Below are 17,500 nucleotides of genomic sequence, written 5' to 3' on the forward strand. Positions count from 1 at the left end.
CCTGGAGTCGATTTCTTCGACTAAAAAAAAACCCTTTGAGGCAGTGCTCCAGCATGGCCACAGTCAAATGACTGGAACTTGTAAAAGAATAAAAGAATATGCTAAAGTTCAAGAGGCAAACTGGCAGAATTGGTAAACTGGGTAAAATGCTTAGCGATATTTTGCTTGTCTTCACATTCTAATTTTATATTTGCTGAGGTCAACTTAGTCTTGCATCTTATTGGGGTCAATAAAACAAGTACCAGTTGAACACTGGGGTTGATGTAATTGATTTACCCATCCCTAGAAATTGCTGGCCATGTGCCAATTTTTGAAATCAAAATTTTTGTTAAATTTAGCGGTGACCACCATCCCTCGGTTCAGAAAAATCAGTAACCTTCAAGCATCTTGACACCAGAAGTTCCGGGGAAAAATCCATGTTGTTTACCTGTAGTGTCCTACATGCAGAAAGTCTGAGAAAAAGAAGAAAAAAAAGAAAACAATTGAGGGGACGATCGTGGCAGGAATGCCTTTTGCTTGTCAGGGCTGACCTGGATTCAAACAACATCATCAACAGCAACTACAAACGCATCACAGTATACAGCACCAACCACAACCAACCATATCTCACACCATACTGCAACACACACACACACACACACACACACAGAAAACTGAAAGGCAAGCATATTTGTGAACTATTTTTCTCTCCTCTTATCTTTCCTGTGAAGCTCTATTCTAATCTATTTGAAATATATATTTTATATATATATATATATATATCTATATATATATATATATATATATATATATATATATATATATATATATGTTCTTCCTTCCTCTATACCACCCACTCTTCAAATATCATTATCATTCTCTTTTGCACTACATTTATCACCACCACTGCTGCCGCCACCAACGCCTGCACCAGTGCACCACATAATAATGTAAACCTGTACCTAAAGAGTTCTAGCCAATACACCCACCATCTACTTTGCTCACTGCCAAAAAACACAGCCACACTGCTGACCTTTCCATGTTAGTTCCAGCACACTGACATTAATACTTTTTATAAAGATATGCATGCAGTCAGAAGTGGTTTGCATGGAGGAGAGAGAGAGGGTGAGAGAGAGCGAGCGAGAGAGAGAGAGTGAGAGGAGTGAGAAAGAGAAATTACAAGGAAATGTTACTAGAAAAGTGTTGAGCAAGAGGCATGTGCATATGTGTGTGTGTGTGTGCGTATGTACATATATATAGTAACATTTCCTTGTAATTTCTCTTTCTCACTACTCTCACTCTCTCTCTCTCTCTCTCACCCTCTCTCTCTCTCCTCCATGCAAACCACTTCTGACTGCATGCATATCTTTATAAAAAGTATATATATATATATATATATATATATATATATATAAACAAATAATAAATGAGTATATGCATATATACGTACAGGTGTGTGCATATCTACGTCTACCTGTATATATAGGTGCATATCTGGGTACAGGACATAGCAAACAAAACGTAGAGAAGAAATAATAATAACCAGAGTACAGAAAACACACAAGCCACATAGAGAACATTTTCCTTCATCAGCTACCCCCGTTTTAACACCGGCGTTTCGAAGAGTTGGGTACGTATTATATATATTCTCTTACTTGTTCCAGTCATTTGACTGTCGCCATGCTGGAGCACCGCCTTTAGTCGAACAAACTGACTCCAGCAGAATTTGAACTGAGAATGTAAAGACTGATGAAATACTGCTAAGCATTTTGCCTGGCGCGCTAATGTTTTTGCCAGCTTGCTGCCTTATAATTATGCCAATATTGAAAGAATTACCACCTTACATCTTGACGAATGGCTTCCCATACATGTGTGTGTGTGTGTGTGTGTGTGTGTGTGTACCTTTAAAAACTACATGTCTGTCCAGACTATCTACTGCCTCAGGTGTTCTACAATCATTACTATCAAAACATAGTGAGAAGTGTTTCAATCTGTTTCTTTCACTCACAAAGCTTGGGTCAATCCAGGAGATCAAACCTGGTACCTTGTGATTGTAAAATGAAACTTTTTAACCATTCATCCATACTACATCCACTTAATATTTAACACACACACATACAGAGTTTAGCCTTTGAAAGAAGATTGGATTCTACTAGAAATGATAGCATTTGTATGAATTGAGGACAGGGATCTTTTACACTGGGTATCATTTCCTAGAGAGTCCACTAGTCAAACTAAGCTATGAACCAACCAGTAAAGCAGTCAACCATGAAGTGGGTGTGGTAGCTATCATTCAAGCAAGGTAGATCAGTCAGATAGTAGTAACAACAACAACAACAGAGTCACAACAAGGATGACTCACTTTTCTTTTCTTTTCATTTCTTTTATTTTTTTTGTATCTCCTTTTGATTTATTTGCTTTCTGGATATTGTATCTTGTTTTGTTGTTTTTTTAAAGAAGAGCTGTCCTTAGTTCTTGATCTTTTCAACAAAATTTAGTAGGCATGAAGGTTATATGATACACAAAGGTGAAGAAAAGCTAGTCAAAAAGTGAGAGAACAACAACAACAACAACAACAACAACAATGATGACAGTAACAACAACAACAGGTTTAGAAAAATAAGTAAATAAAGATAAAAATATCCATTTTGTTGAACACACACAAATAAGTTTTATGCACTAACAAAACGAAAGGCTGTAATACACAGATGTTGCAAGTGTTAGCACACAAATCTCACAAACATGTGTAGTGCCGAGAGATTAGGGAGTTAGCTTTGCAGTGTTGAGGTCCAACAGCTGCAGGTCAATCACAGCAGCCATGTGAGTAAAACTGTATAGACTGAGACTGTAGAGGTTAGTTAGGTGAATGACTGCACCTGGGCCTGAGGATTACATTCGGGGTACAGGTGTCAGTGTGGAGGCGCAATGGCCCAACTCGCGGTCATAGGATCGCGATTTCGATTTCCAGACCGGGCGTTGTGGGTGTTTATTGAGCGAAAACACCTAAAGCTCCACGAGGCTCCGGCAGGGGATGGTGGCGAACCCTGCTGTACTCTTTCACCACAAATTTCTCTCACTCTTACTTTCTTTTTCTGTTGTGCCTGTAATTCAAAGGGGCCAGCCTTGTCACACCGTGTCACGCTGAATCTCCTCGAGAACTACGTTAAGGGTACACGTTTCTGTGGAGTGCTTAGCCACTTGCACGTTAATTTCACGAGCAGGCTGTTCCATTGATCGGATCAACTGGAACCCTCGACGTCATAAGTAACGGAGTGCCAACACAACAGGTGTCAGTGGAATACAGCCATTTACACCATAATACGGATTACAATGAGGTGGTGATTTTGCTTATTGAACAACTATGGTTGTGTGCTTGCGTTCTGTTTGGCAAAAAAGCGCCCAGCACATGCTACAACACAGTCAGGTCAAGAGTCACTTCTGCAGGTACCGTGTAAACTAGTACTACCTATGGGCGACTAAACTAGCTCCTTAACTTCAGTAGATTGCAACTTTTGTGAGGAGGGTGTCTGGACACCCAGCAGGAGTGAAAAAAACAAACCCTGTCAAAGGCTGGATAAGCTCTTTGAGGGTCAACAGCCATCCAGTTAGGGAGGGCAATGACAGACCACCTCATGTGTAGTGCCGAAAGATTAGGAAGTTAGCTTCGCAGTCTGGAGGTCCAACAGCTGCAGGTCAATCAAAGCAGCCATGATTTTGTAAATTTTTCAAATATGTCCATTTTCTCTACCCAACCCTGTACTTCGGTCAATTTAATCAACTAATCCCTGCTCCAACAACATTTCAGGTCCTGTACCTATGCTAGAAATGATGGGTGGATTGGAAGAATTGCTAGCGTGTCAGTAAAATGCCTTGTGGTATATTTGCTTTAGTTCTTCATGCTCTGAGTTCAAATCCCAATGAGGCCGACATTGCTTTCCATCCCTCCAAGGTCACTGAAATAGAGTAACAGACAAGTATTGAGGTCAACGGTATTGATTACCCCCTCCCATCAAAACTGCTGGCCTTGTGCTTAAATTAAAAAACATCATCATTGTTGTTGGTCTATAGATAAATATCAAGTTTACGTCTATGTTTATATTTGCTTATAAATGTGTGTGTGTGTGTGTGTGTGTGTGTGTGTGTGTATGTGCGTGTGTGATAGCCATTTTAGTCTAATTATCCATGCTGTTGTGCTTTGGATGGGTTTGCATAATTGCAGTTTTGTACATAACATCACAATCCTGTGTTGTATAAACCAATTAAAAGCCATAATTACTGGACAACCTAAAATTACTCCCGTCTAGTATTCACTTTGATTCCACTTCTCTTTAAAAATATATATTGTTTTATTCTTTTACTCGTTTCAGTCATTTGACTGTGGCCATGCTGGGGCATCAGTCAAACAAATCAATCCCAGGACTAATTCTTTGTAAGCCTAGTACTTATTCTATCAGTCTCTATTGCCAAACTGCTATTGTTTTACAGCGAGAAAAGTGCTGTTGAACTGTTAAGTGAAATTTGGTGATCGAGGATCAAATCCATCCCATGCCTGCATGATCCACTAAACACACACACATATATATGGGGGACATAAACACACCAACGCAGGTTATCAAGAGACGGTGGGGGGAACAAACACAGATATACACATACATATATATACAACAGGCTTCTCTCAGTTTCCATCCATCAAATCCACTCACAAGGCTTTGGTCGGCTTGAGGCTATAGTAGAAGACACTTGCTCAAGATGCCACACAGTGGGACTGATCCCGGAACCATGTGGTTGGGAAGCAAGCATCTTACCACACAGCCACGCGGGGCACTGCCTTGAAGAATTTAGTCAAACAAATTGACCTCATATTCATTTTTCAATTTTGGTACTTATTCTATTTGCTAAACTGCAAAGCTATGGGGAATGTAAACAAACCAACACTGGATGTCAGAATCAGTAGCATGCTAGTCAAAATGCTTAGCAGCAGTTTGTCTACCTTTACATTCTGAGTTCAAATTCAGCTGAGGTCGATTTTGTTTTTCATCCTTTCAGGGTCATAGAATAAGTATAGAATAAGTACCAGTCAAGCACTGGGGTTGATATAGTCAACTTAGCCCCTCCCCCGAAATTGCTGGCTTTGTGCCAAAATTCGAAACCAATATTCAGTGAGTCAACATTGGGAGAGCTGAGAGGGAGTCTATTTATTCTCTTGACTATGTGGGCACCATAAGCAATTAGCAAATGCTCCATATACCCCACTGTGATGTTCCAGCATGACTGCAGCTACACGGCTGAAACGAGCAAAAGAATAAAAGAATATATCCTACCGAGTCATATTTATTTGGGAGTGATGGCTATGGTTGGGTTACATGTAAAACATGCATGTATGTAAGTATGAATGTACATATGAGTGATGGTTATGATTGGGTAACATATAAACATATATGTATGTATGTATGTATGTATGTATGTATGTATGTATGTATGTATGTATGTATGTATGTATGTACGTATGTATGTATGTATCTATCTATCTATTTATCTATCAACAGATAGATAGACAGAGATATATAGATATACATATATAGAGGGAAAGAGATATACATACATAGACATAATCTTGCACTCTTATGCATTATATACATGCATACATGTGTGTGTGTGTATCTATATATATATATATATATATATACACATAGACGTATACATGTATTTATGTATAATGTGTGTGTATGTGCAAACACATAGGTATATACTTGCACACACATGCATACACATTACATATTTACATCTGCATATATAAAAAAAACCCATACATTCACCAACAAGCACAAGCAAATAAGACCTTATCAGTCAGTGTCACTCACTGGAAAAGGTTATCCAATTAAGCCATCAGTCATTAGTTCTACTGACATTCCCAAATAAAAAAGAAAAAAGCCTCACTCATAGGTGTAGGCGTGGCTGTGTGGTAAGTCGCTATCTTCCCAACCACATGATTCTGGGTTCAGTCTCAATGTGTGGCACTCTGGGTGTGAAACTGCTACTATAGCCTCAGGCCAATGAAAGCCTTGTGAGTGGATTTGGTAGACGGAAACTGAAAGAAGCCCATCGTATGTATATATATATATGTGTGTGTGTGTGTGTGTGTGTGTGTGTGTGTGTCTTTGTGTCTGTTTGTCCCCCACCCCCCACCATCGCTTGACAAGTGATGTTGGTGAGTTTACACTCCTGTAACTTAGCAGGTCAGTAAAACACACCGATAGAATAAGTACTGGGCTTGCAAAGAATAAGTCCTGGGGGAGCGCGATTTCTTCAACTAAAACCCTTTAAGGTGGTGCTCCAGCATGGCCACAGTCAAGTGACTGAAACAAATAAAAGAACAGAAGAATATCTACACCCTTCATACAATATAATCTTCTTCATTCATCCTTCCACACAACTCACCCCAGTTTCCACAACAATCACATAAAAACAGGTACCTTGTAAAAATTACAACTCACACCATCTGCAATGAGCTCATTCTTCTTCAGTTTTATGGTATTCAATGTCTAACCCCTAACAGACTATACTTCCTAGAGCAGGGGTTTTCAACCGGGGTCCATATGGCCCTTGGGTGGGGGGTCCAAATACAACTTATACTTCTACAATACACAAAATATTAAAATAATTTCATTTTAATGAAATTCCTGATAATGTTTCATGCACCGTCATCATTACCACCAACACCACCACACAAACACATACATATGGATGTATACAGACATATATATATATATATATATATATATATATATATATATATATATATATATATATATATATATATATATATATATATGTATATATACATGGTTTGATCAATAAGTATCCGGACTGTCACTATAGTAACAAAGCTAAAGCATGCAGAGGTGAAGCCGCTCAGCACAGATTGACCTTGAACTTTGCTGTGCATGCGCAGAACGTTTTAACGTTATATATATATATGTGTGTGTGTATATATATATGCATGGCTCAGTGGATAGAGTGTCAGGCTCACAATTATGAAGTAGTGAGTTTGATTCCTGGGCCGAGCTGTGTGTTGTGTTCTTGAGTAAGGCACTTTATTTCATGTTGCTCCAGTTCACTTAGCTGTAGAGATGAGTTGTGACGTCACTGGTGCCAAGCTGTATCGGCCTTTGCCCTCCCCTTCAAAAAACATCGGTGGCATGGAGAGGGGAGGCTGGTATGCATGGGCAACTGCTGGTCTTCCACAAAACAAACTTGTCCGGATTTGTGCCTCGTCGGAGAATTTCTAGATGCAATCCCATTGTCATTCATGACTGAAAGAGGTCTTTACCCTTATATATATATATATATCGTCATCATCGTCGTCGTTTAACGTCCACTTTCCATGCTAGCATGGGTTGGACGATTTGACTGAGGACTGGTGAAACCAGATGGCTATATATATATATATATATATTGCATCTAGAAATTCTCCGACAAGGCAGAAGTTCGGGCAAGATTGTTTATGGAAGATAAGCAGTCGCCCAAGCATACCGGCCTCCCCTCTCCACGCCACCAGTGTTATCCAAGGGAAGGGCAAAGGCCGAAACAGCTTGGCACCAGTGACGTCGCAACTCATTTCTAAAGCTGAGTGAACTGCAGCAACATGAAATAAAGTGCCTTGCTTAAGAACGCAATACACAGCTCGGCCCAAGAATCAAACTCACTACCTCATAATTGTGAGCCTGACACTCTAACCACTGAACCATGCATATATATATATATATATATATATATATATATATATATATAAGTCAGTAAATAGTGGGGTTGTGTTAACCGCACGTGGAGAAATAATAGGAAAATGAAAAAAATATATATATATATATATTTAAATGAAATATTCAAACACTGAGATTTGAAGTTAGATGTCACTACTGTTCATATCATCTGTGGATAAATTCAAAATTTGATGATATCACCAGTAGTAGCATTGGTGGAACGCAGTTATGATAGCTTTAAGGAGCTATGAAATATCGTAATGATGCTTAATGAGCATCTACCTGCTAGAAATAAGAGCCAAGTCTTAAATAATCCACCGGAGCACACCAATATAACAGAGAAAAACAGTATGCGAGGAAAACAGACCGAATTAAAACATTTAACAACACAAATAAAAATATTATGTAATTATATATATATATATACACACACACACAAACACATATGCACACACACAGTCTTTTGTGTTGCAATTTCATTTTCACCATTGGGTTTTTATAGCAATTTTCTACATGCCAATATATGTTTTATTATTTTCTTTATGCCTCTCTTTCTCCCCTCCTCTCTCTCTCTCTCTCTCTCTCCACACACACACATGCATTTATATATATAATGTATTTATTGTAAACTTTTCATATTTGCATATGTTTTGTTGAAGCAAGTGTTCTTATACAGCTGGTTGTTTTTTTTTTCTTTTTCATTTTTAAAAAATCTCTCTCTCTCTCTCTCTCTTTCCAATTACTAACCAGTCAGCTGTAAAGTCACAGTGGCACCTGTTTCTTAAGCTAGGGTGATCAGAAAGTCAGTCATTTATTATCTTGTCAATGGATTTCACCACAATGCATGTCTTTGTTGTTGTTATGTTGTTGACGTTGCTGTCGATATTTTTTGTTACTGTCGTTGTTTAGCCCAACTGCAATCCTAATTGAGAGGACTTCTCATCAAAAGCATTCCACCCATGACAATCCTGTTTTTTTTTTTTTTTACCTTTTAGATGTATCTAAAACTACATTATATAATGAGCAATGATTTGAGGGAAACTTAGCTGCTATGACTATCAGGCTTGTGATCATATAAAAGCTCCAATGCTGGCTCATAATTTTCACCATAACAACTAGCTGGAGCCATGAAAACTTCACGGAAAACATAAAAAAATGTAAGCATCTGCAAACAGTGTGCTGGTGCCATAAGAAATGTTTGTATATTATGACTTCAGGAAGTCTCATGGTCCACAGTTTGTCCATGACTGCTTTAGACCATTCTCTGGTATAGTTAGGAGGAAGGTACAATATCATAACATCTATAAGGTTCTCCAGAGAGTTTTAACATCTGTAGGTGGATGTCTACAAGACAAAGATGGGCAGCAGCGAGAAAGGGATTCCCATTCTGAGATTAAGTCTCTTTTACTCTTTTATTTGTTTCAGTCATTTGACTGTGGCCATGCTGGAGCACCGCCTTTAGTTGAGCAAATCGACCCCAGGACTTATTCTTTGTAAGCCTAGTACTTATTCTATCAGTCTGTTTCGCCGAACCGCTAAGTTACGGGGACATAAACACACCAGCATCGGTTGTCAAGCGATGTTGGGGGGACAAACACAGACACACAAGCATATACGCACACATGTACACACACACACACACACACACATATATATATACATATATACGACGGGCTTCTTTTAGTTTCTGTTTACCAAATCCACTCACAAGGCTTTGGTCGGCCCGAGGCTATAGTAGAAAACACTTGCCCAAGGTGTCACACAGTGGGACTGAACCTGGTTGGTAAGCAAGCTACTTACCACACAGCCACTACTACGCCTAGGTCAAAAAGATTTTGTACATGACTTGAGTGAGATAACACAGAATGGATGACAAATATGTCAGGTGGGTCTAAGTTGTGTGTGATATTCTTGCCCTTTTCCAGTCAGCAAAGATTAAGTATAATGACATGACTTTATAATTCAAAGATCCAAGAAGAATATTTTTAGTTGCATGGAAAACCCCCCCCAAAAAAAAACAAAACAAAAGACCATTCACAGAAACTATATCTGCATTATCTTCCTCACTACAGTACTTGAACAAAATATACTAAAATGACAACAGCAACAACAAGCATAACAGCACACATTTCAAAATAACTGGCACATTAAAAAAGATGCTGACTAGAAAATTACCAAATAGCTGTGACAGGTTTGTTTGTTTTTTTTAATCTTCTTTTGTTCTACATTCTATAGGGAAGTTAAACTGACATGCTATGAGGAATTCAAGTATTGTAAAGCAGGCAGGAAGTTTAAAAAAACAATTACACACTCACACACACACATACATACATACACACACATAAATGCCTGCACACACATACATACACAGTACGTGCATGAACACATAGACACATATATGTCATCATCATACTCTCTCTCTCTCTCTCTCTCTCCACACACACACACACACACAGATAGATAGATAGAAAAATAAATATATAGTATATATGTGTGTGTATGTATAGGTATGGCTAGATACAAGCATGGCTGTGTAGTTTGCTTCCAAACCATGTGGTTTCAGGCTCAGTCCCACTGCTAAACCCTTTGAGCAAGTGTCTTCTACTATAGCCTTAGACCAGCGTTTTTCAACTGGGGTTCCCCCAGAAACCCTACGGTTCCTAGGGGTTCCATGAGAAAGAGTGAGATATGCTAATACCAATTTCATGATCGTAATATTACTATACATGCACAACATATTATTGGTTATTGTAATATTGTAATATAGACATCATCCTATCTAAGCAATTACGTCAAAAAAAAAAAATAATAACAAACCCCCAGACACACATATATATTTACCATGTGAACTTTGATGAAAATAATGAGAAGGGTATGGTATATAATTTTTTTTGTGTGCAGGGGTTCCTTGAGACATGTAATTTATTTTAAGGGTTACACAAGGGTAAAAAGGTTGAGAAACCCTGCCCTAGACTAACCAAAGCATTGTGAGTGGATAGAGACTAAAAGAAGCATGCCATGCACACACACACACACACACACACACACATATATAAAATCATAATTGAACATCTGCTTTTCAAGCTGGTATGGGTTAGATTGTTTGAAAGGGAACTGGCAAGCTCCAGTGGTCACATCAAGCTTCAGTGTCATTTCTGGCACAATTTCTATAGTTGAATGCCCTTCCTAATACCAACCACTTTACAGAGTGCACTGGGTGCTTTTTCCCATCCCACTGGCAATAGTGAAGTTGTCATGTAACTTGCAGAGTTACATGACAGCAGTGAAGGGAAAGAAAGGAAAGGGGAAAAGTTCCCACTACCAAGAGTTATGCCAGGTATACAATAGCTAAAAAATGAAGACGCATGGCTTAGTGGTTAGAGTATTCGACTCATGATCGTAAGATCATGAGTTCAATTCCTGGTGACACGTTTCCTTGAGCAAGCCACTTTTATTTCTTGTTGCTCCAGTCCACTCAGCAGGCAAAAATGAGTAGTACCTGTATTTCAAATGGCCAGCCTCGTCACGTTTGTGTCATGCTGAATCTCCCTGAGAACTATGTTAAGGATACACACGTCTGTGGAGTGTTCTGCTACTTGCATGTTAGTTTCACGAGCAGGCTGTTCCATTGATCAGATCAACTAGAACCCTCATCCTCATAACCAAAAAGAGAGCCAATGCAATGGCTAAAATGTGACAGGACAAGCACCAGTTCTGAACCAAAGCGGAGGTACATGGCTGAAGGAAATAAAAGAAGGTAGTGATGGGTCAGTATGTTTGCAACCCCTTGTGTTAACATTGTAGAATAGCAGCAAACAAATGTTACCATCATGTAGACAATGTTATTTGTTTCCAATTGGTCATGAAAACATGTCTAGTCTTGGAGACATATTACCTTGCTTGGAAATGAGTATGATTTGGTGAGAGGAAGAGCATATGGCTGGAGAAAACACGCCTCAATGGATTCCACCTGACTGTTGTTGGTATAGAAGAGGCTGACAATAAAACAATGATGATTATGATGATTGTGTGTGTGTGTGTGTGTGTGTGTGTGTGTGTGTGTGTGTGTGTGTAAAAATATTGCTAAATATGACAGAGAAATGGCATGCAGAGCAAAAAATTTTAAATTGGAATAATAAGTAGTTTTGTTTCTCTAATCATTTCTTTCAGTGATTTATTTTATTCATTTACTTATTATCATTACCATTTTTTTATTTTTATTTTGAGATTTATTGTAAAGATTTTTATGGTGGAAAAGTAGATGGAAGAGTGTGTGAGAGAGAGAGAGAGAGAGAGAGAGAGAGAGAGAGAGAGAGAGAGAGAGAGTGTGGGTAACTATTCACAAGTCTCAGATATTAACTAATGATCTGTGACCCAGACTGAGCTTGATATGAATAACACATAACTCTTTATGTTTCAAATATACATGTCCACAAGCTAATTTGTGCTCTGATATTTTGTTTTGTTTCTGCAGGCCTTTTTTGTTGTTGTTGTTTTTTTCTTCTTTTATTTTATTTATTATTTATCTATTTATTTATTGCTTCTTCTACTCCTCCACTCCCCAAGTCAAAATAATGCATTTAACTGCAGTTGATATAACAACCACCACCAGCTTCCCCCCCCACACACACACACACCACCACCACCACCACCACCACCACCATTACTGCTAGAGCAGGAGAAATTACAGTTCTGTTAGTGAAGGTGCTTTACATGTTAGAATTTTAGGGGGCAAATCTAGCCAAGTGGGTAAGACAGGCAATTCTTAGAGAACTTACTAACTCAAACATTTTAAGTTCAAATATATTCTGTGGATTTTGTTGTGTATTCATTAGGGGAGCACACTTAAATCACTAACATTCCTTTTTGTACAGCATGTGTGTGTGTGTGTTTTTACTCAACTGCTAGAAACAGCAATGACACATCATCATCATCATCATTTAACGTCCGTTGCCCATGCTGGCATGGGTTGGATGATTTGACTGGGCTGGCATGCCGGAAGGCTGTGCCAGGCTCGTCTGATTTGGCATGGTTTTCTCCAGCCGGATGCCCTTCATAACACCAACCACTCCAAGAGTGTAATGGGTGCTTTTTAACGTGCCACAGGCACAGGTGCCATTTGCATGACACCGGTATCTGTCACAACTGCAATTTTGCACAGCTTGATGGGTCTTCTTCTCAAGCACGACATAATGCCAAAGGCTTTGGTCATTGTCTTTGAGAGGCCCAACACTCGAGAGTAATTTGACCACTTTGCCTCCATGAAGCTCAGTGCTTGAAAGGAACTCAGCCAGCTCGCCTCTGTGAGGCCCCAGTTAATGAAATCCTGCAAACAATACAGTATGTTCATAGTCAAAATGTCTTTGCTCATAGGTCCAATCTAACAGAGAAGACTTGCTATAACCCTTTTGGTACTATAATTCTTTTGAAGAATACAGCCTCTGTGTCAGTTAATTTTGAAAACAGGAAAGAATTTTGTAAAATAACTTTGTCATTATTAACCTTCTTGGGACATCCAGGCTGATTGATTGGCCCAATAGATAAAAACTGAAAAGACTTTGAGGCCGATCCATCAGCCCAATGAAACAAACATTTTGAAGTGTAATAGCCAATCAGGGATTGTCTTTCATGAGATATAATATAAAACTATACAACATATATAGTTTTACATACTAATACAATAGTTTTAGGTACTTTAATCCTTTGTTTTCTACATGCATCCAATCATTTTCAATCTCAACAGAAAAAAAACAAAAAACTTTGGTCTTTTTGGCTGCACATACCAAAACGCCGTGTGTTTTAGCAGGGTTAAGCTGGTGTTTGGAACAAACTGATATCAAATATTTTGATAGCACTTCTAACTTTAAATCACTTTGACCCTTCAGTATTCAGATCATTTTGTCAAATGTAAAACTTATTTATTCACACTGCTTCTCAACCATATAGTTCTGGGTTCTGTCCAACTGCATGGAACTTTGGGCATGTGTGTCCTGCTATCGTCCTAGGTTGACCAGAGCCTTGTGAATGGATTTAATAGACAGAAACTGAAAGAAGCCTGTTTTATACACAAACACACACACATATACATATATATGTATGTATGTATGTATATGTGAGAACGTGCAAGTGTTTGTGCCTCCTTCTCATAACATTGTGTGATAATTGTAAATGAGTGTCACCATCATACAAGCAGTGTCATTCCTTTCCAATATTCTGCAAGAGCATGCCTGACCATGGGAGAAATATCTTGTTAGGAAACAGGTGAGAGTTGGCAAAAAAAAAAACAAAAAAAAAACATCTGGCCATAGGAAATATGCTTTGATAAATCTCAGCCCAACCCTTGGAAGCATGGAAAAGCAGACGTTAAATGATGATGATGATCACACACACACACACACACACACATATCCCAAAATTATATTACATAACACAATTTTATGCCTAATAATAGACATAACCTATAATTAACTGTCACTTTTCATGATATAAAACACATAAAAGGATTAAATGAATAAATCATAGTTTTAAAATTAAATAAAATAATCCAATAAATAAATGCATAAAAGAATTTTACCAAGTGAAATAAATAAATAAATAAATAAATAAATAAATGAATGAATGAATGAATGAAATAAAATTAATTAATTAAACACTAAACGAATAATAGCGAATTTGAGCAAGAGAGCAGCTGGTGGTGGTGCTGCTTCTATAAAAAGCAAGCTCAACGGGTGACTGCTACCAGGTGGATTTCAAATTCTGTTAAAGCCATTGAAATGTTATTATGCTCTCGCCTTCACTTCAACTAAATGTGGTTGTAGTTCTTGTTGTTGTAGTTGCTGTTGTTTAGACCCAGGTTGTCTCTGATCAAGGAGATCTAAAATTGAAAAGCATTCCCACTGTGACCACCCATCTTTAGGTTTTGTATATCCAGGATCAAAATACACCATTTTGAGCGTGGCCGTTGCCAGTACCGCCTGACTGGCCTTCGTGTGAGTGACACGTAAAAGCACCCACTACACTCTCTGAGTGGTTGGCGTTAGGAAGGGCATCCAGCTGTAGAAACTCTGCCAAATCAGATTGGAGCCTGGTGTTGCCATCCGGTTTCACCAGTCCTCAGTCAAATCGTCCAACCCATGCTAGCATGGAAAGCGGATGTTAAACAATGAGGATGATGATGATGACTCACTAATGTGACTTCATTTTAAAGACAACAAGGTGGATGTGAGAATGTGTCTGTGTGTGTGTCTATGCATGCGTGCATGCGTGTGAAAGGTTAATTTAGTTGCTTTTTCTCGGAGGTCAACCCCGTTGTGCAGAAGAGCCATAGGCAATCTGTGGCACACAGAACTTCCTGAATGGCATGTGTAATAATGATGCAAAACATACCTCATCATTATCATCATCATTTAACATCCATTTTCCATGCCTGTATGGGTTAAAAGGTTTGCCTGGAGCTGACGAGCTGGAAAACTGCATCAAGCTCCAATCACCTGTTTTGGCTTGGTTTCTACAATTGGATGACTCTCTTAACACCAACCACTCTACAGAGTGTACTGGGTGCCTTTTACATGTCACTTGCATGGATGTCTTTTATGTGTCACGTCTACAATTTCACTTAGTTTGAAATGTCTTTTTAAGCACAACAAATTGCCAAGAGTCTTGAATTTTTTAAATAGTGTAGCCCACCAGATGATGACCTATGTCACATGTGGGCCCCATTTCTCAAAAACAGTTGCCCATCCCTTGTATAATAGCTTCCTCATAGGCTTGCCGATAAGTAATTCACAAACTGATCAATGTGAGAAGCAGCTTCCTCGATCATCCCATCTCATCACCATCATCATCGTTTAACATCCACTTTCCATGTTGGCATGGGTTGGATGATTTGACTGAGGACTGGCAAGCCAGGAGGCTGTACCTGGTTCCAATCTGATCTGGCAAGGTTTCTAATGCCAACCACTCCAAGAGTGTAGTGAGTGCTTTTTACGTGCCACCAGCATATATGTACATATGTGTGTGTATGATGGGTATTTACTCAAATTTAGTACCTACTGAACTAAAGCTACATCCATACCAACCACATTCTTTTTATACATTTCTTCATTTTGTCTTATCCTCACATGATTATTTTTGAATTTATTATGGCTGTATGGTAGACAGAAACTGGAAGAAGCTGTCACATATATATATATATATTTATATATATAATAATATTAGGGACAAAATCCAAAATTACAGGTAAAAACTCAATTAAAATCAATTTATAAAAAATAAAAATTAAATTGAGCTTTATAGATAAAATATATATAAAATATGTAGTTTTAGGGAAAATAACCAAGTTTCAAGAACTCATCGATGAAAATCCACTATCACATATAGAAAAATTAATAATTAAAAGCACAATAAATGAGTATAATATAAAGTAAAGTAAATATCATAAGATAAATATAATATAATATAATATAATAATAATAATATAATATAATAATAATATAATATAATATAATAATAAATATAATATAATATAATATAATAAATATAATATAATATAATATAATATAATATATATATATATATATATATATATATATATATATATATATATATATATATATGAATATAAATATTCTATAATTATAAACATAATTATAATTAGGAGTCAGCTAATTGCCTCACCACATAGCAAATTTAGAAATAGGAGTTAAAAATTCCTTTTCTACTACTGTAAGAATCTCCACGACAGTAACACACTTTTTACCCTTTTATTAATAATTTGAAAATATACATACATACATACATACATACATACATATATATATATATATATATATATATATATATATATATATATATATATATATATATATATATATATATATATATATATATATTTGTGTGTGTGTGTGTGTGTGTGTTTGTCACCCACTCCACCACTTGACAACAAATTTTGGTGTGTTTGTGTCCCGATAATTTAGTGGTTTGGCAAAAGAGACCGGAAGAATAAGTACTAAGGATTACAAAGAATAAGTACTGGAGTCAATTTCTTTCACAAAAACCCTTTAAGGTGGTGCTCCAGTATGGCCACAGCCAAATGCCTGAAATAAGTAAAACAAATACAAGAAATAAATTGCTCTTCACAGCCTAATAATGATAATGAGGTTTAAGGCTACCAAAACTGTAAGAATGTGATGTTGATTCCAAAACTGTATGGTGCTCTATGGTCTTGAACAAAGACACTTCTTTGTTTCTCACATTCCACTCAGCTTAAAATGAGTAGCCAAGATAACTCGGTGTGGGAGTGGGATTAAACACTGCGATGGACTGGTATCCTATTCAGGGTCAGGTATTGTACACTTTGTTATACATCATGGATATTGGGGATAAGTTCTGACCTTACCAGCCTGTATGCTCATGGAAGACAGTACACCTAACATAATGTATATAGTCCACCAATGAGATTCAAAGATTCTCAGTAGAGAAGACAATTAGCAGTGCTCAAAAGATTCAAACTTAGATTTCGATGTCTTTACAGGGGATCGATTCCACAAAGTAAAAAATGGCTGAAAGAGGGATCAAACTATTATTATATTTAATATATTCAATATAATTAATGTACTTAATTTGTTTCTCTGCATAATTAACATAATATATTTCGCATGTGTATTTGGTGTGCAAGATTCTTGATGTGAATACATGTGTTGAAAGAAATACAATTAGACTTTGGGAGAGGCATTATGCGTGTGTTTATTACCAGCATAATG

General features: G+C 37.5%; 1 protein-coding gene and 1 long non-coding RNA gene across 3 annotated transcripts in view; both read left to right on the plus strand.

The window, feature by feature from the left end:
- LOC106875258 (vitamin D3 receptor) overlaps positions 1-17,500 on the plus strand; it is a 582,218-nt gene that overhangs the window by 123,470 nt on the left and 441,248 nt on the right. The gene's annotated exons all lie outside the window — the stretch shown is intronic.
- The window catches only part of LOC149137290 (uncharacterized), a 27,042-nt gene continuing 10,959 nt past the window's right edge, over positions 1,418-17,500 (plus strand). The window contains exon 1 of the long non-coding RNA XR_016240823.1: positions 1,418-1,609. This is a non-coding gene — a long non-coding RNA (uncharacterized LOC149137290). The remainder of the gene's footprint in view (positions 1,610-17,500) is intronic.

This window comes from Octopus bimaculoides, chromosome 2 (assembly GCF_046866305.1).
Source record: "Octopus bimaculoides isolate indiv1 chromosome 2, ASM4686630v1, whole genome shotgun sequence".
NCBI classification, from domain to species: domain Eukaryota; kingdom Metazoa; phylum Mollusca; class Cephalopoda; order Octopoda; family Octopodidae; genus Octopus; species Octopus bimaculoides.